The sequence below is a fragment of the Zonotrichia leucophrys genome, chromosome 4, assembly GCF_028769735.1.
Source record: "Zonotrichia leucophrys gambelii isolate GWCS_2022_RI chromosome 4, RI_Zleu_2.0, whole genome shotgun sequence".
NCBI classification, from domain to species: domain Eukaryota; kingdom Metazoa; phylum Chordata; class Aves; order Passeriformes; family Passerellidae; genus Zonotrichia; species Zonotrichia leucophrys.
This window is the reverse complement of record NC_088173.1, coordinates 2778828-2788907: the sequence shown is the minus strand read 5'-3', so window position 1 is coordinate 2788907 and position 10080 is coordinate 2778828. Positions and strand designations below refer to the sequence as shown.

Genomic DNA, 10080 nt, shown 5'->3' with positions numbered 1-10080 from the left:
CAGCACGTTGAGTGATACTCACGCGTGTAGCTGGATTAAGGGCTGTTCCTACTACCCTCAGATTAGGGAAGGGCTCTCAGTCATTCCTGTACCATCCAGAATGCATACTTCAATAACAATGAAACTCCAGTTATGTTGAACCTGCACATTTCCCAGGATAATACATAATTTTAGCACAGGACAATGGAGATAATATGTGGATTTTTTCTGTTTTTTAGCATTCTTTTTTATTTATGCTCATCACTTTATTAAGTGATGTATAGTAGAGCTGAAATAGCAAATTTCAAGTGTTGAATGAGAATCCTTGTAATAGATCACAAAAAAAAAATATTTGTTCTTCACAGTACCTATCAACCATCTGCACTGTAAATACACTATTGGAAAGTCAGAAAATGGCCTGTGAAAGACCCTCTGCTTTCCTTTTTTCCCATCTTCTGTAAAATGATCTTTTAGCTGTGTTCAGACACTGAGCGTCACAATGCCTGTGGCAGCCAGACAATCCAACTCCTGCAGTGAGATTAATCATTTGAGTTCATTTTAATGCATCCACTCCTTCTTGATGGTGTTACTCATTTGCACAGCCCCTGCATGTACCCAGGCACTGGCACTGCAAAGAAAAAGCCTCTTTCTTGAGGAACTGAGTCTCATCTGATTTATACTCTAAAAAAGGACTTGAGAGGTAGGAAGGAGTCTCAATGCAATGAGACTGCTTTGCAATGACATCTTCAGAGTTAACTTGCATCAGCTGGGATCTTTGCTGGGTCAGCAACATGGTCAAATGATGTTAGGAATCTTGGCTTCCACAGGTGTCATCTGGCTGTCACCATGTGTCATCCACAAGAGGTGATAGGGTTATAAAGAGAGAGAAGAGAAAGAACTTGGAGAATTTCCCCATTGGAAGATCTGCATGGTGAGATAAGAATAAGATGCTAAACTGCTCATCTAATTCAGGCCATTGTCCTGGCCCTGCTGTGCAGGGGTGCTTTGATCATCTTTCCACTGAGCCTTGTGACAGAAAGATGAAGATGGAAGTGCCTGTTGAATCATCTCAGGAATAAAGGTACAGAGTGTTACAGAGCAGCTTAGATTGGAAAGGACCTCCACATCCAGCGCAATATCCTGCACAGTTCAAAGGCTGATCAAGAGCCTGGCCACCCTGAGTCCTGAATAGCCCCAGTTCCACACTCTCAGGCACACATTCAAAGGTGATCTGGATTTTTTCTCATATATCCATCAGAATTTCCTGTTGTAGCATGAGCCCATTGTGCACCTCTGAGGAGAGCCTTCTCCTTAGACCCCCTCATCAATGAGGGACCACATCCCCCCACTGCCACCCTCAGCCTTCCCTTCTCCAGGATGGACAATCCCAGAGTCCCCTCTCTCCTCACACATCATGTGCCCAAACACCCCAAAAGCCTCAGAGATCATCTGCTGGACTTGTTTGACTTCCTTATCCCCCCCTTGAATGGGAGAGCCCAAAAATTATCCAGACTGAGATACTGTTAAGAAGAATAAACCAGATGATGGAAACCTGTGTTGATACTGACATCTGAGAGCTGTGTTGGTTTGCATAAGACACAAATGAGACTTCAGACGTTAAGGTGTTTATTCAAACCAGTCCCCTAAAACTTGTGAAGTTCTTCCATCCCTAAATAATAAGAATACTTTCAAGATGTTTCTGTTTTCCTCCATCTGTTCTTATTTCCTTGGGAATTTGTTTTACTGAGAGAAAATGATGGTCTTTTTTTACTTTCTGTGAGCACCACTGACACATTGCTATGGAAACTGGAAGTTCAATATTTTAGTGTTATATCTTCAGGAAAAAATGCAGGTACTGCCAAGCCTATTCAAATTTATTTGCATAAGTTTTTCTTTAATTTATTGTTGTTTCTGCTTAACTGTGGTTTTCATCTGTACTAAAACTGTTTTTTCAGATGTTGGTTGGTTGGCACATAATTCATCAAGATGAAATGTGGTTTTCCTCAGCATGGTAACTGCTTATTGGCTTTCATAGAAATTGATTTATCAACCTCAGTTTGTGCAGATGGACCTAGATGTGTGCATACCTGGTTCAGAGTTTCTGGAGACTGGGCACAAGTGTTTTTGACAGTCTCAGGCTTTGGCAGTCCCATCTGAAATAATAAATTAACTCAGAAGATTTTGAAAGTCCTACCCACTAGGCAACCTAATTGTTAGGAAACTACCTGGAAGGAAAATGGATGGGGATTGGTCTCTTCTTCCAGGTAACCAGTGATAGGGCAAGAGAAAATCACACCCGGGGTGTGGGTAATAGTAGGGGTGGTTTAGTGTGGAGGGATAGAATGTAAGAAAATAATGCAGAAGGTAGTGTCACACCTGAGGAGCTGCAGCTGTGCTAATCACCAAAGTTTAGGAACAGGCTGCCCTTAACAGGCCACAGCTGTGTCCAGTAAGAAGACAAGTGCTGCAAAAGAGTGGGTTAGGTGGGTGAGGAGAGAGTTGGAGTTTGTTGGCTGTGCTGTGAAGAAGAAGGGGTCAGTGCTGTGAGGAGCTGCAGGTGAGCAATCACTGAGAAGGTATGGGAGCTTTGCAATAAGAGGGCAACAGTTTAGACTGGATATTAGGAAAAGATTCTTCACTGAAAGGATTATCAGGTATTGGAACAGGCTGCCCAGGGAAGGGGTAGAATTAGTGTCCTTTGAAGTGTTCAAAAGCATGCAGAACCATTGCTATGTTATGGCGCTTAGGGACATGGCTCAGGGGTGAACCTGCCAATGCTGGGCTGGTGGTTGGACTCGCTGATCTCACAGGTCTTCTCCTGTATGAGTCTATGGTTGGCTGCCCATGACTGTGTGTAAAGACGCTTTGGACAAAGAGCACCTGGGCACTCACCCTACTGACCAGTCAGATGGAAATTATGAAATGAAGTGTTGTCTGTATTCACAGTAGGAACAACCTGATATGTATTAAATGCTTTTTCTTACCAAAATCAAGTAAGCTTTATAACAAAATACACTCAGTTTCTCTGGCTTGTACACAATAAACCAAGAGACAGATCACAGAGACCTCACCTGTGGGAACAGCTCCTGCAGTTACATCTCAAAACATGTGGTTATCCTTAACTCGTCTGATGCACATGTGCTCCTGTAAGTGATAATTGCAAATTAGATCTTTTACAAAATATTGAGTGTTTGTTAACACTGAATTTACATCACTGTTACAGTGTCAGCTGTCACCAAGTTATCAAACATCAGTTTTCCTAACTACCTTAAAAAACATAATCTGCCTTCAAGGACACTCAATGCCAAAACATTGCTGTTATCTAGTCAGTGAGCATTTCAAATTGTGTATTAATGTGTTGCAGGGTTAATTATGCTCATTACACCATTAGCAAATCTTATGCCTTCTCTCACATGTGCATTTCTGCTGTGCAGAACACTTGTGCTTATTACACAAACCTCCTGAGCTGTTATCAAGGCTGTCAGCAGGGCTCCTGCTGACACCATCACCCCTCACTGTTTTCCCAGGTGAGAGCAGCAGTTGCTTTGCTTTCCTCAGGGAGATTGCAAGTTTGGCAGCTCTTATGCCAGGAGAGAAGGAAAAAGCAAAGGGGGAAAGGTCTGCTCCCTAGGAGATGCAGGTGAGGAGATGGAGGTGCTTGTCTTCTGCTGAGGAGGAGCATTACTGTGGAAAGTCCTGACTCCTTTTAAAGTATATGCATTCTCCATTTATTTTTACATAATTCATACTGCTGGGCTGAAGAAATCTGGGAGTGACTATCCATTATGTAAACCATTTCTCAAAAATACCATTTGTTATGTGAAAAAAGTGAAAAAAAGACTGATGGCAGCAGCTGGGAAATAGAATCTGTGTTGCAATTAATTATTTAGACTAAAAACAAATCTCCAGGGTGGAAGAGGACATTTATCTTACTTTAATTCTTGTTGTCATCCATGAGTGTAGTTTAAGGGGAGAAGTAAGCTAAAGCCAAGAAGTCATCAAATGCAAATGATTTGTTTCCTTTTTAGTAAACATCATAATCCAATCCAGAAAATGGCACTAATTCAATCCACCATGAAATGAACTGGAGAAACAAAGCAACACATTGTGTCAGGGCAAATGAGGGAGGTTATACTCCCTATAATAAGATAAATGTTATTCACAGCAATTGTAAAACTCTGATTGTTCATTTTCTTGCATTTCCAGCTGTTACATATTGTTGATTTAGAAAAGGTCACAATGGCAGGAACCCAGCTAATGTCAGTCTTGAGCCCTTGCACTAGAAAAAGTTACTGTGCTTGTAGAAATCTGTCCAATGGGAGGCACATGATAATAATTTTAAAAAAGCAATTAATAATGCAAAAAAATATTCATCTATAGCATACACTCAATTAAATGTGAAAATTACCCCAAGGGCATTTTAAATATTAATAAGGAACTTTTGCATTAATATCAGGGGAAAATTATTACTTTGCTGTTCATTATAGCCGGTGTGCTCATGAGGTTACATGGACAATAGAGGGAGGTTTGGGTTTTCTTTGCACTCCAGACTACCCAAAAAGGTAACCCCTGTTAACCATCATTCCTTTCAGCAAGAAACATCAGCTTGTGCATTGTAACTCATGAGGAACACACAAGAGCCCCAAGCTTGCTGACAAGTATAGTAAGAGATCAGAGGTCTGTAAGCTCTGAATTCCAAAAGGGATTGAAGGTTCTAAGAGCAGCTGGGAGGAAGTGGATCTTAATCAGAACATTGCTCTTAAAATCCAGGTTACTTTAAAAATTTGGACTATGAAAAATACACAGTTCAGATGAACTACACAGAGTTTGAAGCCTATCAGTCAGAATGTTTTTGCAAAACTTTGTTGCCTCTCTCTTGCAGTGTGTAGACTGCAATAAAGTGTGCTCTTGTGGCCATTAATTCATTCCAAAGACCACTTAGTTATACAGCTCTTGCTTACTTAAAATTATTTTAATTTTAAAATTCAAAATTATTAATTGTGTGTAGAGGTTGAAGCTGAGAATGTATTTCCCGCCCTTGCTATTCCAACCATGTAGTTCTGTATTAACACATTTAAAGTTCTCACAAACCTTGCCTAAAGACTCAGATCTACAAAATTTATTTGCCAAATTTGCAGACTTACTTTAAAACAAAAGCTCTTTCATTTTGTGCTCAAAGTGCCCAAAATGTTCCTGTTTGTTTTAAGAATTACTTTGCCTTTGTTGCTGTTCTCAGCCATATCAGTTAGGGGGGCAATGAGGAAAAATGATGACTTGTCAGTACAGAACAAAATGCTGCCAAGAAAACAGAAGGTCTGTGCTCTAAATCTGAATACTTCTTTTCAGATGGAAAATAAAAAATCAGGGCGATATAGGCAAATTGTTGCATATCTACTGTTTCTAAAATGAAATGTATCTACTCCCACAATCAGTCCTTAAGACATAAATATTCCTAAAGTTGATTTCAGTGACTTTCTTTTGAAGATGTAAGATATTACATATTTAGAGAAAATATGCAGAATATTTTCCAAGCATATGATTTCTAGGTCTAAAATCTAATCTAATTTCACCTAAGACATTTAAAACACAAAACTTTTCTCTATAAAAAAGAAATAACATATACATATAACTTCATGCCAGTTTTTCTGCAGTTCACAAGAGCATGTTTTAGGAGTAGAGCTAATTGTAATAGAAGAGACAGCAACAGCATAAAATATGTTGGTAAATTCAGATCTTTTTGAGGAAATACATTTGTATGTCGGAAACCCAGCCGTTACCCAGCCATAAGCTGTGTTTATGTTATCAAGTACTTGCTGTCATTGTAGCAATTGTTGTAATTTCAGTGGAGAAAAATGGTTATTTGTCTACTAATAATGCAGTAGTCTCAAGCTTGAGATCTAATAATACAATCTCCCTTGTTAAAACCAGGGACTCCAGTTTCAGGATAAACTTTATAATGTGAATTTACAGCACATGCAAATTATAACACAAGTTTTATAGAGAAGTCATATCTTTCATTAGATCAGCCTCTGTAGGTGGGGAAAAAAACCACAAGCTTTTGCATATAAATCCTTTTTTTGCATCCAAAACAGGTTGGAATGTTCAAATGTAAATTCACACTAAGAACAACTGCTCTGAGTTTAATTAGAAGTGTTAATCAGTCCAACCAGATGAAATAAAAAGTTATTGGTATCTATAAAGTAAAAGAAGAGGTGAAATGCTGGTTTTCTTTGGAGAATAAAAGGGTCCCACCATTTGTTTCTTACAGAACACTGAAAAGTTAGTGAGAGAAAGGGATAATAATACTAATATTCCAAGAAATCACTAACTTCTTAAGGTACATGGCTTCACTACTGAGTAGAACTAGGCCTTCCTAAAACTGAAAGGTCAAAGAGTTGTTACAAGGGTGATGCTGGTAATGAATGGATCCATTCCTGGATTTTTATCTGTAACTCACCCACCTATGTTGATGCGCAGTTATTTGCAGTGTGATACAACAGAAGTCAAAGCTGTTGGAATGCAGAAAAATGCCTCTCTGGCATAGGCCAGTATTGGTGTTTTCCTGGAAAGAATAGCCATGCTGTGGTTATTTGTTGCCTTTCCTTCTGGCTTCAGAAAGGAGGAGTGCATGATCCCCACAAAGGCAGGGTGTGAAAACCTGGCCAGGGAAACAAACTGCCTCTTGCACCTATTCCCACCTCATCTTCCCTGGTGTCTGTTTTGTTTACAAAATAACCCAAAACTGTAGAGGTGCTTAGGGTGCATATCTCCCCTTAAATTACTAGTCTGTTGTCTATTAAACTTCAGTATCTCTCTCTTATCTCCCGGAGCACCAGGATGAGTCTTGCACTCTGCACTGTCCCATCCAGCCCTAGGGAGGGAGCTGGGATAGCCCCAGCAGCTGAAAGGGGCTCAGCTGAGATGACAGGGGAGGGAGAGGTGGTTGGGAATGTCGTAGAAAACTCCTTTCCTGCAGTCTAGATGCAGCTGACCTACTCAGCTCCTTCTTGCCTCTCAAAGCCACACCTGGGCACATTTTTCAGCACGAAGGCTTACTGATGCTCATTCTGCAACACAATTAAATAGACCTAGCTATTATTCATACTTCCTTTGAAAAAGAAGCTGATACACTGTCTAGCTGGATCCTGGGGTATTATGGATCCTAGAATTCCTTGAGTTCATGGGTCTACATGGCATCTAACAGGGAATGGGTGCTATTCATAAAAATTCTATTTGTGCTTTCTCAATTGATGCTGTGCATGGACCCATGGGGAAAAGGGATCTGGTTTTGATTCTAATTTGAGTCTCTCAATTGTGTTTTTTCTGCTTTTCATCATAGTTCCGTATATATGTTAAATCATAAGCACTTGGTATGATCCTGGTAGCTTTTCCTCTAACACTTATATTCTGCCATTTTATCGGTATGTAAGTTTCTAAAAAGAGCTGAGGATGTGAATGGAAAATATTCTTCTGTGTCTAAGATTTCCCTAAGCTTTCTGCATAGAAAGTGACATTTCTCTCTTAAGTAAGTTTGCAAAATAACTCCATGTTGCCATAGCTCCGTGAAATATGTAATTTTCTAGTTTTGTAATACTGAAGGTAACTTAGATGTGGAAGAGCTGAAGATATTTTAGGAACAGCTGAGATCAGCATAATGCTCCCCTCCAATCTCCTTTGTCTTACAGGCCACAGGATCAGAGTCACAAGCATCTTTATCAAGCCCCAAACCCTTCAGGAGAGACATCTGTCCTTGATTGAAGGCTCTGAGGGGTAGAGTCCAGCATTCACCTAAATTTTCCCAATGTGTGTTCACCATCACTGCTAAAAATATTTCACATTTCTAATGGCATATTATTGAATTTTCATTTAATGCTACTAATCATTATATTACAGTATAAGCTCAGAAATTGTTGTAAGTTTTATTCGTTTTATATTTTATTGATGGCTGCTGTTTTTCTAGTCAGTCTTGGATCAATTAATGACATTCCCTGAAATATCCTTCACTGTCTCTGCATTGACCGATGTTATATTAAAGTACATTTGGACAAAAAGGTTAAAACCCTTTCATGTAATGCAATTAAAGTGAGCACACTTTTACATCCATCAGATGGGAAATCCATTGCACACAATCCATCACATGGTATGGATTTCAGCTGAAAAACTCAGATTTTGCTGTCTCTTGTGAAGTCCAAGGTTTATCATCTGAGGCAGATATTTGGAGTTCTATTGTAAACAGGGAACTAAAATGTGTCCTCTGTCAAGAAGAAAGAAAAAGCTTCTGACCATAATCACAAGGTGGGAATAGTTTTTCTGAAGTCAGTGACAATTAGGACCAAAAAATTAGCTTGAGTCTTACCTAGCATCTGTTTTTAACACATTACAGTCCAGCTTCTGCCATTCTTGTTAGCATTAAATAATCCTGTTCAAAGTTAAATGCTGTAGAAAAGTTACCTAGTGAAATGTACTTGTTTCTCTGCTAATGGCCAGAAGAAGGATTTGGGTATGAAGAAGTACCAAAACGACAATATCAGAGTTATGGTAGATCTCTGTGCTGCTCCAATTCTCTGTAACCGTTTGAAGTGCTTAGATGGCAATTAAGCTTTTATCAGCCTTTCTGTTTTGGCCAGTGATTAGAGCTATAAAACCTTTGATCAATTTCATGGAATGGAATATTAGCCTCATTCGGCTTTCTGATTTCAATTTTTATAGGTTGCTGCTCTTTTAAAAAGTAGCCATTACATTTATTGCTGGAAATAAACAGGAGCCTGTAGTTGCCTTCCCACTTTGGTAGCTAGATTACAAATATAATTTTAATTTAAAGGTAAATAATACAATATATGTTGCTCCACATGTCAGGCAGCATGGAGCCAATCCTGCTTGCAATCCCAACTGTCAGTTTGGTCCTGAAAGTGCAGATTTCTCAGCAAATAGTAACCACAGCCTCTTAGTCCTACTACTATTACAGCAGTTTTAGGAAGCAAAGGGAATATTTGCATAGAAAAATAAGCATTATTTTGAATTATTTTTTCAATTAAAGTTGCTTCTGAGAACTCAAGTGCAAGAGTAAAACAGGAATTTGAATTTTTTTCTATCCTAAAGAGAAGTCATGTTAAAGTGTAGAGTCTAACTCCTGAATGTTATAGGTCTTGTTTTCTTATAATTTAGAATCAGGGAGCCAAAAATGGTCATTCAACTGACCTTCTACATAAAACACACCATTGAATGCCACTGATAATTTCCACAGCGAAAATATCTTTATGCAATTCCTAGAACATATTTTGAAAGGAATTGAATCAAGCAGGAGATTCAATTTATGGTGACTTTACTACCTCCATTAGCAAGTATTTAATTGGTTAATTGGGCATGAAGAGAAAAATATTGCACTTTGCATTTTTAGTGCTTTAGCATTCGACTATTGGATTGAAATCAGATTTACAGGAAGCTTTATAACATTTGCTTTATAAACAGTAAAATGCAACCCTCTTATGTATGATGAAAATACTGAATCCTGCTAGACTGCAGTGGTGTAGCATCTCTTAGTTGAGAGGATATTTTAATTTGCTTTTCATGTGACTTGCTTTAGCTTCCTTTTCTTTTGCAGGTCCCCCTCTCTGGCAGTCTCCAGACTTTACCTCAGTTTTCTCTTTGGGCAAGGCTACAAAATTGTTTCCAGGTCTGGCCTTGAGTCTTCAAAGAACTATTCTGTAGAATCAAGAAAATATTCTCTTTTTTTTGTTGTTGTTGTTATTCATAGCATTTTTTGTAACTTTTGTTCCCCAACATCTTTCTGGGAGAACATATTGAGGTTATCTGCAATTAACTTTAAGGTCTTTTCCGAAGTGCCTCTTGAGCACAGTTTTGAAGTCTGAACTTGCCCTTCTCAATTTCAGTGTTTGTGACCTCTCCAAAAGCATGATGCCCTGTAAGTAAATCTATTCGGGTAATTTTTGGAGCCAGATTTTTGTTGTTCTTTTTTTCTTTTTCTGTTTCCATTAAGCATTTGTGCTTCACATACTAAAAGGTACAGAGACTGCTGTTTGACCTGGGATCCTCTATGGTGTTTCTCCCAGGCCAAGTTACTTTTTCTGTCAAAAACCCACT

The 10080-nt window shown here is 38.8% G+C and overlaps 1 long non-coding RNA gene across 2 annotated transcripts; it reads left to right on the top strand.

Moving 5' to 3' along the window:
• The first annotated feature begins 2454 nt into the window (after positions 1–2454).
• LOC135447244 (uncharacterized) lies at positions 2455–9653 on the top strand. Of its 2 annotated transcripts, XR_010440033.1 has the most exons (5): positions 2455–2536; positions 3507–3619; positions 7665–7782; positions 8173–8274; positions 9581–9653. It is a non-coding gene; the product is annotated as an uncharacterized LOC135447244 (long non-coding RNA). The 2 variants fall into 2 exon arrangements; XR_010440032.1 differs by lacking the exon at positions 8173–8274.
• The last annotated feature ends 427 nt before the right edge of the window (positions 9654–10080 follow it).